Here is a 15,307-nt window from a genome sequence, read left to right on the forward strand (position 1 = left end):
CAAACACAAGCAACACACACACACACACACACACACACACACACACAAATGGACATGAAGGACCAGATGGACCCTAATACAGTAATAGTGGGTGACTTCAACATTCCTCTTCACTAAGTGGTCAATTGTCAAGATTAAAAGATCACTGAAGAAACTTCAGAATTAATCTGTACCATAGATCAAATGAACTTATAGATATTTACAGAGAATTACATGCCATGCCTGTAGAATACACATTCTTCCCAGCAGCCCATAGAACCTTCTCTAAAAAAAAACTTAGGTTATAAGACAAATCTTAACAAGTAAGCAAATAATATAAATAATTTATTGTGCCCTATATGGTGATCATGGAGTAAAAATAAATGAAATAATAACAAGAAACCTTATCAGCCCCTGCAGAATACAACAGATGCATGTTAGACACTCCATGGCAATGACAGCTTACATAAAAGACTCAGAGAAATCTCAAATAAATAACTTTGCTAAGGGTCAGCCTCATATAAAACAAGCATCAGCCTAAACCCAATGAAATTGAGAGAATGAAACAGTAAATACCTGGGTAGAAAATAATGTCACAGTGATTACAAAAGGATAATATGAAGAATCAGTGGGACAGAGTTGTTTCTTAAAGAGAGAGAGAGAGAAGGAAGACTCAAATTAATAAAATTAGAGACACAAAGAAATACAACAAATAGCAATGAAATCCACATCATCACTGGGTGATTTTTTTTTTTTAGGAGATATTTTGTAAATGAATTATAAAACCCTGAAAAATTCAGGAGAAATGGATTCATTCCTAGATATGAGTGACCCATATTAAATCAAGAGAATATGAACAATGCACATGGATCCGTATTAGGAAACAAGAGTGGAACATCAATAAATAGTCTCCCAACAAAGAAAAGCCTGGAACCAGGTTCACTGCCAAACTCTGCCAGACCTTTAAAGAAGAGCTAACAGTCAAACTCCTGGAAAGTCTCCCCAGGGTCCAGGCCTACATCTACAGTGGTCAATCCACTCTGCTCCTCTGTTTCCATTAGGATGGCCAAGCACACTGCTGTTTGAAGTCACCATTCTGCTTCTCACAGATACCCTGAGCTCTGTATCAGAGTCACTGCTGCACTGGAATTCAGGACAGCAGAAGGCCTTCCTGTTTGTTTCAGGACTGTGCTTACAGAAGCCACCTCTGGGTGTTTTCCTGCAAGCTCTCAGTGGGGATGCTTCATTATCAATTTAAAACATTCTGTGCAAAATTTGAGAAGTAAATTCCGTGCCTTCCACCAGGAAGGGAAGACCAGATTGTGGCATGAGGGAGATGCTTGGTAAGCACCCAACCATGTGCAGCCAGAAGGATCTGCTCCTGGCTGCTTCCTAGACTTGTCCTTCCAGTCCTTCCAAACCTTTCTGACTTTCTGAATCTGGGTTTCCTCTCACACACCTGCTCCAGGGGATTAGACTCCTCCAGATGCCATGTTTGTCACCAAAGAAAGGTCTGATGCTTCCAGCCTTGTCAGACCTTCCAAATTTGCCTTCAGTTGCTTTCTGCCATTTTAAAATTTTTATTGGTTCCTTGCTTCTCTTCCTTGACTTGGGGCTCCACCCACCATTCCGAAAGGCTCCTGTCATACTCATTCAAATCCACAATGGCCTTCCTGCCTTAGCCATCCATGTGCTGGGATTGCAGAAATCAGCCAGTACACCTGAAAGGGTGGCTGAAAGGATGCTGAATTAGGAGAGGCCAGTAAAAGGCAGGGAGAGTGCTCTGGAGGTCGAGGCAGGAGGGTTACTGTAAACTGAAGACCAGTGTAGACTAGGTGCCAACGTAACTTAGAGGGCAACATCCAGCCTCTAATTAATTAATTAATTAATTAGCTAATTTAAAAAAAACAGCAGCAACAATGTAAAAATCAGCATCTGCTGTACCCAGTGCTTGACCTCAGCCCTCAGTACAGAGCAGGGGCTCACCATGAGGGAACATCCCAAGCCTTGTTCCAGGAGACAACAGTTGGATTTACCACCCCATCTTGGACCATCCATGGGTAGGAGGGTGGTATTATGGTGTTTGCCGGAATGGAGGAAGCAGGTCCCTCACAGTCCAGGCACTGAAAACATCAGAAGACGGAGCCCATGTCTGGGTGGGAAGCCTGCATAGATAGTCTCCTCAGGTACTGGGAGGTGATCATGTTGCAATTTCTTTGCTGATACTTTGCCTTTGTCTCTGTGTTTAAACAGACGCTTTTCAATCAAAAGTGCTTTAATGAACTGCCTTCAACACAGGCAGGTTTCTGAGAAATATAAGAACTGGTTACACTATATATTTATGCAAACTGCTTTACTTACAGAAAAACATGAGAGACAAGATGAACTCCTCCATGGTGAGGGAGAGCATACTTTGTTCACACTGTCAGCAGCAGAGCTCTTGTTTTTACATCATCCTCTTCAAAAATAACTTCATCTTACTTTATGTGTAAGGGGAAGGAATTGACATAACCCATTTGTGTTCTTGGTAAATCGTAAATAATGGTGACTCATACCTATACCTTACGTAACCAAAAATAGGAAGAATTTGTCTCTATACTTACATAGAGAATAACCAGGGAAGAGGATCTGGCTTTTAGTCTCTGGCCTTGGCCTCACCAAATTCTGTCTTTGCAGGAAGGAAGTGAACTCTGCCTGTGTCTTATATCTACATTTCCCTCCTCCTCTTCCCTCAAACCTTCATTCAGCCTTTTCTTCTTTCTGTGTTGTCACTCTGATGGGTACTGAGCAAGGATGCCCTGATCTGGGCATGATTCTAGTCAGCACTCTAAGGAGACAATTCCAGACTGCTGGGCAGACACAGATGCACCAGCCACACTCAAGATATTACATAAATCTTCAGGGAAGAATCACATCTGGGCTGCACTGGGGGTGGGGAAGGCATACAGATCTCAGGAGGGGAGGAAGGAAGAGCCAGTGTAGTAGTGAGGTGGGGGCATACTGAATGATCTGTAAGCTTGGCTCTAACAAGTCGTTCCTTACCACAAGCATCAAGCCACATTGTCTGGTCAATCAGCACCATCAGTGACTATCACATCTGGCTGGGATTCATTTTCCAGCTGGTTCCTTCAAGGCCCACTCTCATGTACCACCAAGGTCACCTCACTACATCCTTTTTAAGGAGAGGCAGGCCTGGACTATAGGGTATTGGAGCAGAGATTTGGAACTCAATGGTCTTGGATGAAAATCTACACTCTTTCTTTTCCCCCAATGTAGCTGTGAGAAGTTAAAAAGCAGGAAACTTCTAAATAAGAGCCCTAGGATATGTAAAGGAGGCCTATCCTGGGGAGGGGCCCAGCCTGGAGACCAGACTAGAATATCTGATTGTGTAGTGTTGTTATTCACACTGAACATTTTAGACTTTCCCACTCACAGAGTCCTAGCAACTTCTGCACTGTCAAAGATGCTGAACTTAATTTCTTAATAGAAACTCTTCCTCATAGAAAGGGCTTTAGTCCACCAAGTACAAGTCAAATCTGATGCAGTTTGTTTTCACTTGGGAAACAGCTATCAAAATCATGGTCCCCGGTGCCCGAATGCAAATCTATCCCCAGGCCAGGCCAGTCAAGCATTGTACCCCAGGCCAGGAAGGAACTACCGAAGGCCTCAGGATAAGGAGTTCCAGAGAGACAGACAAGGAAGCTTTCACACTGTTTCTCAGCCCCACAGAGCTGAGAATGGAGAGGAGGCTTTACTCTTTAGAGCCTGTGACTCCCAGTGGAAATGACAGGAACGAATGTCCCCTGAATTTGAGGAAGAATTTTTTAGTAACTCTCAGAACTGTTTCTGTCAATCAAGGATTTGTCTGCCACCCCAGGAAGCCAAACATAGGAGGGAAGGCCTCCTGTCTGTCAGGGCTGCCTGCAAGGAACTGCCTATTTCACAGGAGGATGGCTCAACCAACTTGGAAGCATGCTTCCTCAGTGACATTTGAGATGAATAGGAATTAATGTTAAATATGCAAATGTTCACAGCCATCCACAGAGAATTAGCAAAACGTGAAGAAACTGGAGTGGTTTGGCCGGGCCTGATTGTAGCTTGACCAACTTTACCAGTGCTGACTCTTGGTCTCATACTCCACAGTAACTTCCTGATGAAATATTGAAAGTGACACCTCACTGTCCTCAGTGAATAAAGCCTTACCCAATCTGGGATCACCATGAATCACCATCTGCACTACTCCTAACAGCTGATGAGAATCCCAGAGCTGTCTCCATACTGGACAGTGAGGGGCATAAGTTGACTTCACCTTCCTTATTCTTCCTTGTTCTCCTGTGTGGCTGCAGGTGGAAGAATGGCCTTGTTTTACAAGGCTGAATACCTATGTAAAGTGGAGTGGGGGGTGGGGAGGAAGAGGAGAGACAGAAGGGAAGGAAGAGGGAGAGGGGGAGAGGGAGACAGACAAACAGACAGATCATTCTTTGGTCAGTCAGGTTTCCTGTGAAGAGCAGTGATAACTTCTCATACTTCAGCTTTTCCTCTGGCACACCTGCATCTGCCACAGCTGCAACCCTGACCTATGACCTACACCTCTTCCCTACCCAGTATCCACCATTCTGCATTTGGCTCCTCTGATTTATACATGTAAATCATATATAAGTGAAATCCTAGCTATATTTTGAGCACCTCACGGAGACAGCTGCCCTCCTGTACACTCCCTGATGCATTATTCACAGTAGCTGAGATTCAGAAAGAGCCTGGTTGTTTTTGACAGGCAGCAGATAAAGAGATCATGATATAACTGTGCTATCATGGCACCCAGTATGCATTTCTACATATACATCCTTTTAGCAGACACACACACACACACACACACACACACACACACACACACACACCTATACACATGCATGCACGTACTCGTGTTACAAGAGTAGCTGTATTCACTTACTTGTCTGTAGTACTCACTTCATTACACACATGTGCATCCAAGCATCATGTGTACACTTAAAATATTTTCAGTAAAAGTAAAATGATATATTTTTAAAGGCTTTCACAAATGTCTCCATGCTGTACTTTGAAAGTAAAATGTCCCCACAGGCTCACATGTTTGAACTCTAGGCTTATTTGGAAGGTTGTAGGGCCCTTAGGAGGTAGGCCCTTGCTAGAAAAAAAGTGTGTCACTAGGGTAGGATTTGAGGCCTTCTTGTCCCATTCCTCTCTCTTTCTTTTGCTTTCTGGGTGTGGATTTGACATGTCCAGCCAGCTAGCAAGCTCCTGCCACCACGCTTTCTCTGCTTGGTGTATGTTTTCCCTGTACAGTGGACTACATCTCTCTGGAATTGTGAGCCCAAATAACCCATTTCCCCTTGAGTGGCCCCTTTCAGGGTATTTTAGTTAAAGTAAAAAGAAAGGGAAGTGTCTCATCACAGGTTGACTATCCCTATCATGAAAAATGCAAACTCCAAAATGTTCCAAAATCTAAAAGTATTTTAGCATTGATATAAAGCCGTGATGGAAAATGCCACATCAACTCTTATGAGACAGGTCACAGTCAGAATATAAATATACAAAAAGAATGTGGTGTAGAGTTACACCCACCATGTGTATAAGTGGTAGATAAAAACCAAGTGAATTAATTCTATGTTGACCTCAAAAAGTCTTCTTACATAAATTATATGCAGAATCTTAAAATGAATCAGGAATAAGAATAGTTCGTGTGCCAAACTTTTTGGATAAGGAACACTCACCCCAGACATGTTTCTGAGTTTTGACTGTGAGTTTATTTGAGTCTATGACTGTGTGAGTTGGGCTTCTAGCCCTGAAACCAAATTATTAAGCTTATGTTGGCTACAGTCAGAAGCTTTAGTGCATAATCATAGGACTCGGCCCCTTTGGGCCTTTGGTGAGGAAGAACATCATGGCAGAAGCATTTAGAGGAGGAGGTTGCTGTCTCGAGGTAGTCAAGGAGCAAAGAGGGAAGGGGTAGGGAGCCAGGGCCGGGCATCCTCTTCAAAGTCATGCTCCAGTGTCCAAACTTCTTTCCACTAGGCTTCACCTCCTCAAACAGTGCTACAGGTTGGGAACCATAATGCTTTTAATATACACATTCTTGGCACATGTACTTTTAAGGGATCATTTAAAATCTGGGCCACAACCGCCTCATCAAGCTATCAACTTTGTTTTTAAAGTGGGGGAATAAATAAAGCTTATTCCTGGTAGAATAATGATCTCAGTGTCACGAACCCAAGGCATTCTGTGATGATGCTGAATTTGACTTTGATCTTTGTTCTAGTTAGTTTGCACTTGCTGTAGCAAACACCGTAACCAAAAGCAACTTACAGGAAGGAAGGGCTTAACCCACCTCTGTAAGGTGGATTAATCTATCACTGAAGGAAGTCAGGGCAGAAACTCTGAGTAGGAACTTGAAAGCAAATCTGAAGCAGAAACCAAGGAGAAATTGCTACCTAGTGGCTTGATCATTGGTTTGCACTTAGCTATCTTTCTTCTACAGCCCAGGTTTACCTACCTAGGGGTGACACCCCATACCAATAATCAATCAACAGAACCTCTCAAAGGCATGGCCATAGTTCACTCCCACCTGGGCAATTCTTCAACTGGGGTCACTTCCCTCAAGCAACTCTAGGTTGTGTGAAGTTGACAAAACTTAACCAATATAACCTTCAAGCACTGCTTGTAGCTACAGATAGGCTGCTCATCTTTTGCCATTGACAGACAGCTCAAGCCAAATCCCACCCCCAATGACCCCCCCAAGCCAAACATCATGATAGAGCTATTGAAACCTGTCAGCTAGTTGTGACAGTGAAGTCACAAGCTAATCTGTGTTTAAAAGGTATGTGCATCCTACCAAGTGTCACTAGAGTCCAGAGCCTCAATGCAGCATCCAGTGCAGCCTCACGGTGTCTCCTGAACAAGTCTGAACATTCAGGTGCTCTTGGATGGCTCTGTGTGGGTCCCAGGGGCATCGCACTTACTGCTTGGGAGGTGAGGCAGTCAACTATAAAGCAGGGGAAACCTACAGAATATGTTGTGCCATAATTCCAGCATTTTGAGGTGCTCTCTGTTACAACTTCCAAATAAAACCAAACTTGGATCAAAATTTATTTCGTGTCAGAATTTTATCCTAGTTATAAACCCTATCAGGGCTTGAAAGTACCACGACATTGAATTTATTCACACTGTCAAACAGAATGCCAGGGAGGGGTTGCCCCACATTTGTTGGTTTTATTTTACCACTGCTGCATGGAGCAGTTAAATGGCCCCTGCTTCCTAAGTACACCAGAACACATGTTTAATTTAGTCCTCTCACCCGGGACCACCACTGAAGATAAGCATCTCCCTCCAGGCTCTTTTTGAGGCACCATTTGATGACCCATCCTTTTCTTGGTTTAACTATGCTTCCTTGATCTGAATAGAAATGAAGAGGCCTTGATAAGCAACAGAAATGACTGCAGGCATAGCCACTGACAACTACCCTGGGAGCCACACCCCTTGATGCTTTTAAAACTCTTACAGCTCACCTCATACCTGAGCCTTCTCAGCAGGTACCAAGCCTGATGGTTTAAAACAGGGTCTCCTAAGTGATCCAGCTATCCATGGAGGGTCTGTAACCTGACAAGGCCCCTCAGCCAGGACCCCTGGAAGGCAGTGAGCAGGCTTCTTGCTGGAGATACATCCAAATTCAGGATGTTGAGATATCTGCCCTGGCAACACCCCAAAGGTGTGATAAACACCCTGTGTTGGAAACTGAAGTCTCTCAGAAGAGGACTTGTCACACTCCCTGAGAGACTAATAGCCATCTAAGGCTTTCCCTTAATGAGAGCAGCTCTGGCCTCTGAGATGTAGCATGTACCTCCTTTTGAAGGTATCTCTCCCTTGGCTGGAATGTCACTGTGGGACAAAGGATGAAAAGGATGAGTCCGCACCTGGCTCTCAGGAACTGCATCTGTTTCCTGCATATGGCGTGTGCTGCTGAACTTTCCATCTTCAGGTCAGCTAGGGTGCACACATGCCTAGAGGTGGAGGCAGGCACAGGATGTGGCATAGACGGATGCTGCCCCCAGTCACACCTATGTGTGCACACACTGCCCTCAGTTCGTGCCCAACACAAGCACCTCACAGAGACTGTCACACTCCACACAAAGGAAGCTTTCTAGGCTAATGAGCACCTAGAAGCCCAGCCTTGAGCCTGTGATAAGAAAATTACATCCTAGAATGCTTTGCCCAACACACAATTACAGTGTATTTAACAACTCAGTGGTGTTGAAACAAGCTAGAGCCAGGAAGCCAGTTAAACCCACCCTGTGAGGGTGAAGCTGCCAGGTACCACTATAGAGAGAAAAAGAAATGTGCTTTACAGCCTCACATTGACTTCAACCCTTATAACATTAAGTGTTCTCAGGAATGGGCCCTATGAGATTGGGGGGGGGGGCACGGCTAAGGATGGGGCACATCCTAGGTGTCTTCTCACACCTGCTGACCAAAAGACAGAATGGTTCTAGAGATGTGGTGCACTCTGGGGGTGGGTGGTATCACCAACCCTGATTAACTAAGGAGCTTGTAAATGAAGCTATGCCACTATCATGACTCTGGTCACAGGTCAAAGAGACTTTCCTGATGCTCCAGCCTGTGGGGCTCCTAAAATAAGGAGACCTTTGTAGTCACATAGGGTCCCAAAACAGCTTCCTTTTAGAGAGTCCTTTTAACAGTCAAGAACCCCAGCCAGAGACTCCAAAAGCATATAGATGCTTAAGTTAGGGTCTTATGAATTTGGGCTGATTTAAGAACTCCAAGTTTGTTTTAATTGAGAAAGTTTGTATTTTATTTCAGTGTTGACAAATGATTACCAGAAATATAAGTGAAATTTCTTTTAAAAATTAACTATACACAAAGGTCACTGGAAAAAAATTATAGCTTTATTGCTTTCTTAATCAAAGACTAGGAAGACAGTGTCTGCCTGGCTTCTTTATTTCCCTAGCCCTTCCAAGATTTATTATGCATGTGGTTTGCAGGAACGTTCATGAGGGCAGCAACATAGTGGAGTCATGAAGACCAGCAGACTAGTCCCAAGCTTGAGAAAGGATAAACTCACCGAAAGCCACAGCAACCACTAACCTTAAAGTCTGGAGTCAGCCCAGAGCGGCTGGTGCTCCAATCATGCACAGAGAAGTTTTTATAAGCTGAACACAGGTTTGTTCTTCCCTTTCCTTACTGGCTAAGTGATCAGGAAGGTACAATCTTACACACCATCTGTGCCTTACCATTCCCTCCTCCCCTTTAACATTTGCCTATTTCTCTACGAAGACTACTTGTGAACTTTCTCTGTTTTACATGCTGTTTATTTCACACAACCTTGTCACATCTGCAGGTCATCAGGTAAGCATGGTTATTGGTAATTTTCAACTCTAAGATTTTATTTTCAGCATTGGAGGGGGAGCTTAGCAGAGTTTACTAGATAGACAGGCAACCAGCAGCAGAGTAGTCATTCCTAATATGTACCCGGACCTAATTGGCTCAAGGTACATTTGTCTTGAAAATAGATCATTGTGTTTTAGTTCATACACAAATACTTAGAAATAGAACTGGTAGGCTGTATGTGTGTGTGTGCGAACATTAAGGAAAACCAGAAATGGTTTCCTGTGTGTCCCCAGCAATGATGTATGAGAGATTTTTTTTGAGGCAGTATTCCAGACTAGACTGATCTTGAACTTGAACTTCTAACCCTCCTTGCTCCACCTCTCAAGTGCTCCTATTAGAGACAATCATGGTTCCTGCAGCGCTGGAGGTTGAACCCAGGGCCTTATTGCATTCCAGGTAAGTATTCTACCAACTGAGCCACATCCCTAGCCCATGGTGTGATAGTTCTAATTGTTCCACATCCCACCCAACACTTGTTACTGCCAATCTTTTAAGTGTTGTCTTTTCTGTTGGAAGCATAGCACCTCAGTTCAGTCTCCATTACTGGTGGTTTTTTTTAAATGCATGTGAGCACAAAACCATGCTCACTAACTTCAGAACAACCTGATGATCAAGAGAAGCTGAGAGTCAGCAACCACCTTAGGTACACAGGACAAGCAGGCTCTGCCACCCACTTTGGGTCTAGGAATAAGGCAGGAGTTGTGTTGGCCCCTGGGTTGAATACTGAGCTAGTGTGAGCTCTATGACAGGTGCTAGAACCCATGCTTTCTACGGGACTCTCATTACTGGCAGCTACTCAGGTCTGTGCACTGGCCATTCTAGACAAAGCACAGATCAGACAAACACAACCTGATCTCAAGGAGCAGAGAACTCTCTCCCATCTCTCTTGTCTATGCTTAATAATCCATTTGGATTTCCTCTACAGTTTGAGACATACTGGTCTTGCATGGATTGACTCTTGCTACCATCCTGTGTCTGTGAGGTCCTGTCACCAAGATGGATCACCACAGCTTCAACTGGTGACTGGACAGAAAGACTGTTCAGTAGTGATGTGCAGAATCAATAATGAGATGGTGAGACCGGGCTTGGCAATGCCATTCAGTGAGCAGTGGCCTGCAAAAGCCATTGATCCAGGATCACCAGATCTGTAGTCCACCTCAGCATTGATGGAGTGAAATGCTAACCTCAAGATGTACAGGGGATAGAGAAATCTTCAGTCTTCTAGGCTGGGAATGGCTGTCATTGTCAACATTCCACACAGTGCTCAAAGCTGCCTCTCACTCAAATACCACATCTTGGCAACTTGTGATCAATGCTAAATACTGGTTGTATCTGAAGTTCAACTTCATGAACCACACAATGCTCCGCAGGCAATCCCCAGAAGCTTTTCCGTTCCCACCAAAACAACTGGAAGCAAGAAAAAGATTCCCTTAAAAACAAATCAGTCAAAGGAAAACGGCAAGAGCTGTTTTGTATTCAAAGAGAATGCTGCCGCTTTTAAAAATAGACTGTTTTCTGTAATAAGAACAATGAGTATTTTACAAAGGTTAGTAACTCTAGGCCCATAAATCCAGGGAACATCTAAATGTACCAGGCGAGGGCTCCTCCTTCTAATTCAAGCCCTCCATTTCTCCATTAAGCTACTAACTAGGTCATTAGCAAGGGACCTGCAGCAGCTCCCATCAGCCCACGCCTGCTTGCTTACCAGCTAGATCTGGAGTGGGAAGCTGGGAGTGATGGATAGCAGGCCTGCTGGAGACTCATCTTCTTTCCTGGGGCATGTCCTGAGGATGGAACTGCATGGGTCTGTCTGGGATGACGGTAAATAAGCACTTGATAATTTTCTTTGGAGAGATGGATGGAGTCTCTGTCCTTATAGTTATTGGGGTTTTACAGCACATGATGCCACAGGAGTTAGTCACACCAGGAGCCCAGATCAAAGGATAGAGATTGTGCTAATGCCCAATTAGAGCAGCAAGGAGAAATTCAATTATTATAACAACTATTGAACACTGGCATATGTGCTAATCTGCACACACACACACACACACACACACACACACACTACAATTGTCATGGGAAAAAGACATTGAAACTCACATTCCTGGGCTATGGTCTAAGGCAAGAGGCTGACAGGCCTGAATCACTAAATCACTCACTGCCTAGAGGTATTGGGAGTGAGTGTTGGGGAGCCAGGTTTTCTGGTCAGACTTCACATCTAGCTAGAGTGGATGACTCTCATTGACAGCCTACAAGCAGCTTTAAACCCATCAAGACTAGCTCTGTGAGTCCTCTCCATTCCTTCTTCTTCCCTAGTCCCTGCCTGTCCCTATGGTTGTTGCCTACACCCCTCCTACAGTGCTCCTTCTGAGGGGGTCCTCCCACCCAGAGAGTGGTCCAGGACTCAAAGCTGGATATTGCCTTCATCAGCTCCCTCCCTGCACTCACTCAAGATTAACCAGATACCAAGTTCTGCAATGTCTAAATCAGGAGAAAACATCTGCTTATCAGCCACTCCCTGTCTTCTTGGTTACAGAAATCTGTTTTACACAGGAGCCAGCATGATGGCACTAAAACAGGATGCTGGAATTGCAGCCCCTCCAACAGGTTCTTGGCAAGTATCAGAGAAATAGAATGCCTGTATATGGATTACCATGTGTCATTAGAGTAACTGACACCTTTGTAAGTCAGCTCAAATGTTGGTGCAGTGAGGTATGCACTGTCGGGATGGCAGCCCTCCAGTGAGATGTGTACTGCTACTATGTCTATCCTCCAGTGGGGTATGTACCACCAGTCTGACAAACCTCCAGCAGATTGGGAACTTGACCCTCTCCCTACTCTCAGACTGAGAATCTAAGGCTCCAGGGACATCATTGCTTCCCACATCAAGACTACTCTTTCTCCTATAGTCCACCTGGCTGGCCTGTTCACTTCTACCAATCTCAGTCCTTCCAATGTCCTGCTTCACGCTTGGCCTTAGGCTTCTGCATCCAAAGCCTTGAACCCTTTGTTCTGATGTCTGCCTCAGTTTGTTTCCAGAACTTACCTATGTGCTTTTGATCATGACTTGGCCACCTCTCTCTCCAGGAAGCCTTCCCTGTTTCTGTGCCAAGGGTGCTACTACTTGGCATTTTCTTCATAGATCCAGACACTGTATGAGATTGGTCATTTGCCTCCTTGTGGATAAAAAACATCTCATTCAAGTATTGTTTTACATTTTATCATTGCTGCATCTGTATCAGCTATTTTCATGTGATGAGCAGCAGTGACAAAAGCCAGCAGCTCCCGGGAAGACATCACAACTGAGAGTTAGATGATAGGATGTTAGCGAGAGGTCAGCTAGTTTATGTTCTTCCTTCCAGAAACTTCTACTGTGCTTAGAACGTAGGGTTGTATCAGCTACCCGAGAGAACCAGATAAATCTCTTCACTTCATGTTGGGCCATCTGGGACTGGGACTGTGGAATTTTTTTCCCTGAGAAAAGTCCCAGGGTAGGAGCAGTGCAGGGTATAGTATATCTAGCTACAACAAGAATCCACAGATAGCCTATAAACCAAGGCACTTTGCTACGGCTCAAGGTCTTGTTCTGAGGACTGTTCTTTGTGCTGCCTCAGGGGACCTGCTTCCTGAGACCAGACACAGGAAGACATAGCTGGCCTTCTTCTAGGAAGTTAGAACCAGACTTAAGCATTGTCAACTCCCTGTGTGATGGCAGTACTGACATTGGCGGCAGGTCCAAAGCCCTAAAGTTGGCCTTCATCTGTAGCTCCCAACTCCTCCTCAGAAGATTGCTTTACTGGGTGTTCATCTCTTTGAGGGAGATCGATAGAACACCATCCCCCTAAAATTTTTAAGGAGAGGAGTTGTCTCACTGTAGCTTGTCATTGGGCAGGGCATGCATGATGAGTTTATGCCCAGCATTTCAATACTCATGAAGTTGGGATGCAAATTAAACTTGCCCTTGGGCCCGGGCAGCCATTAATAATGAGTTTGATTTCTCTCTAACCTTCACCCTTTTCCATATCTCTCAGTTGGTGTGAGACCCATGCCGCATCTGCCCAAAACCCAGTCAGCATTTTTTCCATGGAAGCAGTCAACACTGACCAACAAAATCTGTTGGACTCTGTCTCTATCCTATTCCTGCCCCTGAAGCTATTTGGTGGGGTCAGCAAGGACTAGCTTTTTCTTCTGATGCAGCAATTAGGGTTGGAGATATAGGAGATACATGAGATCAACTTAAAGTTTCCTAGCCATACAAGTCTTGGTGAGCAAGAGTCTGTAGAGAAAACGACAGCTTGTTCTCCTGCATCGTGCCTGCATCGTGGGAAATGTGGACTAAACCCAGGTATTTAGATGCTCTTACCAAGAAACTACCCACAGTGATATTTGGAAGACATGTCACAATATCAACAGTAGATCTTGGACATTTAAAATCTGTCTGGGGGGGGGGGACTCAGTTCAAAGAAGAAATAGAAACATGTCCAGGAGTAGATGATTTAGTCCACAGACTTCCCCAAAGAAGACTGAGTATGTGTGCCCGGGGGTGGGGTGGGGGTGGGGTGGACAGAGGAGACTCCTGGAGGAGCAGAGCTCAGAGTCAGGGAGCTGAGCCGCCTACAGCCAGCACACAACAAAACTGGTGGAGACTCCTTGAGATCATCTTTATCATGCCACCTTCAGCACGAGATAGTAAGACAAAGCCATCCATCTGAGACAGAAGCTCTGGTTGAGAAGCAGAAAGCAGGCTGATTCCCTTTTTTATGTCCCATCCACCTAGTACGTCTCCACTTCTCCCTGTCTTCCATTCTCCATCACAGGCTGACTAGCCATGCTTTTTTCCCTCTATCATCCATTAGTACTCTATCACTTGTGCAAATGAAGAACCTGTTTGACTTCTTCCAACCCTCCTGTTGTTCCCAACTCATGCTGCTTTGTTTCGACTAGAGCCCTCTTGATTTCTAGCACTGGGTTTCTTCTTATTAGTATAGTGGAAGGAAGAGGAACCAACAAGCCATGTGGTCAAAGATAAGAAAGACAGCAAGGTCCCATTCCAAAGGAGTCACAGCCCACACACATGCATTTCCTCCTGCAGATCCACAGCCAGGATGAGGGACATGTGGAGAAGCAGAGGACCACACATCACTGCACAACCATCTAGCTGTTCCTCTGTGGCTGTTCCGTGCTGGAGAAGCTTCAGTAAGAAATAACATAGAGGGAAAGAAGATGCTGCAGTCACACATGCTTTGGAAATCACAGTCACATCAATGCAATGAGCTCGCATGATCTCAAGGCAAAATTTATTTCAGAGCACTGTCGGATGCTCTGGGTTGCCGGATATGCCACTGTGGTGCGTCATCTTTGTGATGTGTTTGTCATTTGAATGGGTCTGTCGCTGCTGTTTCCCCTAGGCTGGGCAGGCCCAGGAGGAGACAGAAATAAATCAGCAGGACATTATATATTTTCTTCAGTGTCAAGTGATGTTTCCCATGGTGGATCTGGGAGGAAATTGATTTACCTCTTTTCTTAAGCAGCAGATGGAAAAGTGTGCCTCTGAGCTTGCTGAGAGACCAGAAGTCAGGTAGGGACATAGCCTCCTATCCTGGGGCTCCTACTTGAGGAGTGCCTTCTCCTAGCTCCTCCCTGGCCCAGAGAACTTCTGAGGAAATGGCTTGAAGTTCATGCCACACCACAAAAAAATATGTGGGCACCTCAGAGAACCCCTAATCTACCCCATTATTAAACCCAAAGTGCCTCCAGCTCTGTCTCACCTCACAGGCTGCCTGTCTTCCTCCCTCTCTGTAAATCAAGTGACTAGGTTTTTTCTTTATTCACCCTTACTATGTGACTTGATACAGCTCTTCCTTTTCAAGCTTTTGCACAATGACATAGA

The sequence above is a fragment of the Arvicanthis niloticus genome, chromosome 1, assembly GCF_011762505.2.
Source record: "Arvicanthis niloticus isolate mArvNil1 chromosome 1, mArvNil1.pat.X, whole genome shotgun sequence".
NCBI classification, from domain to species: domain Eukaryota; kingdom Metazoa; phylum Chordata; class Mammalia; order Rodentia; family Muridae; genus Arvicanthis; species Arvicanthis niloticus.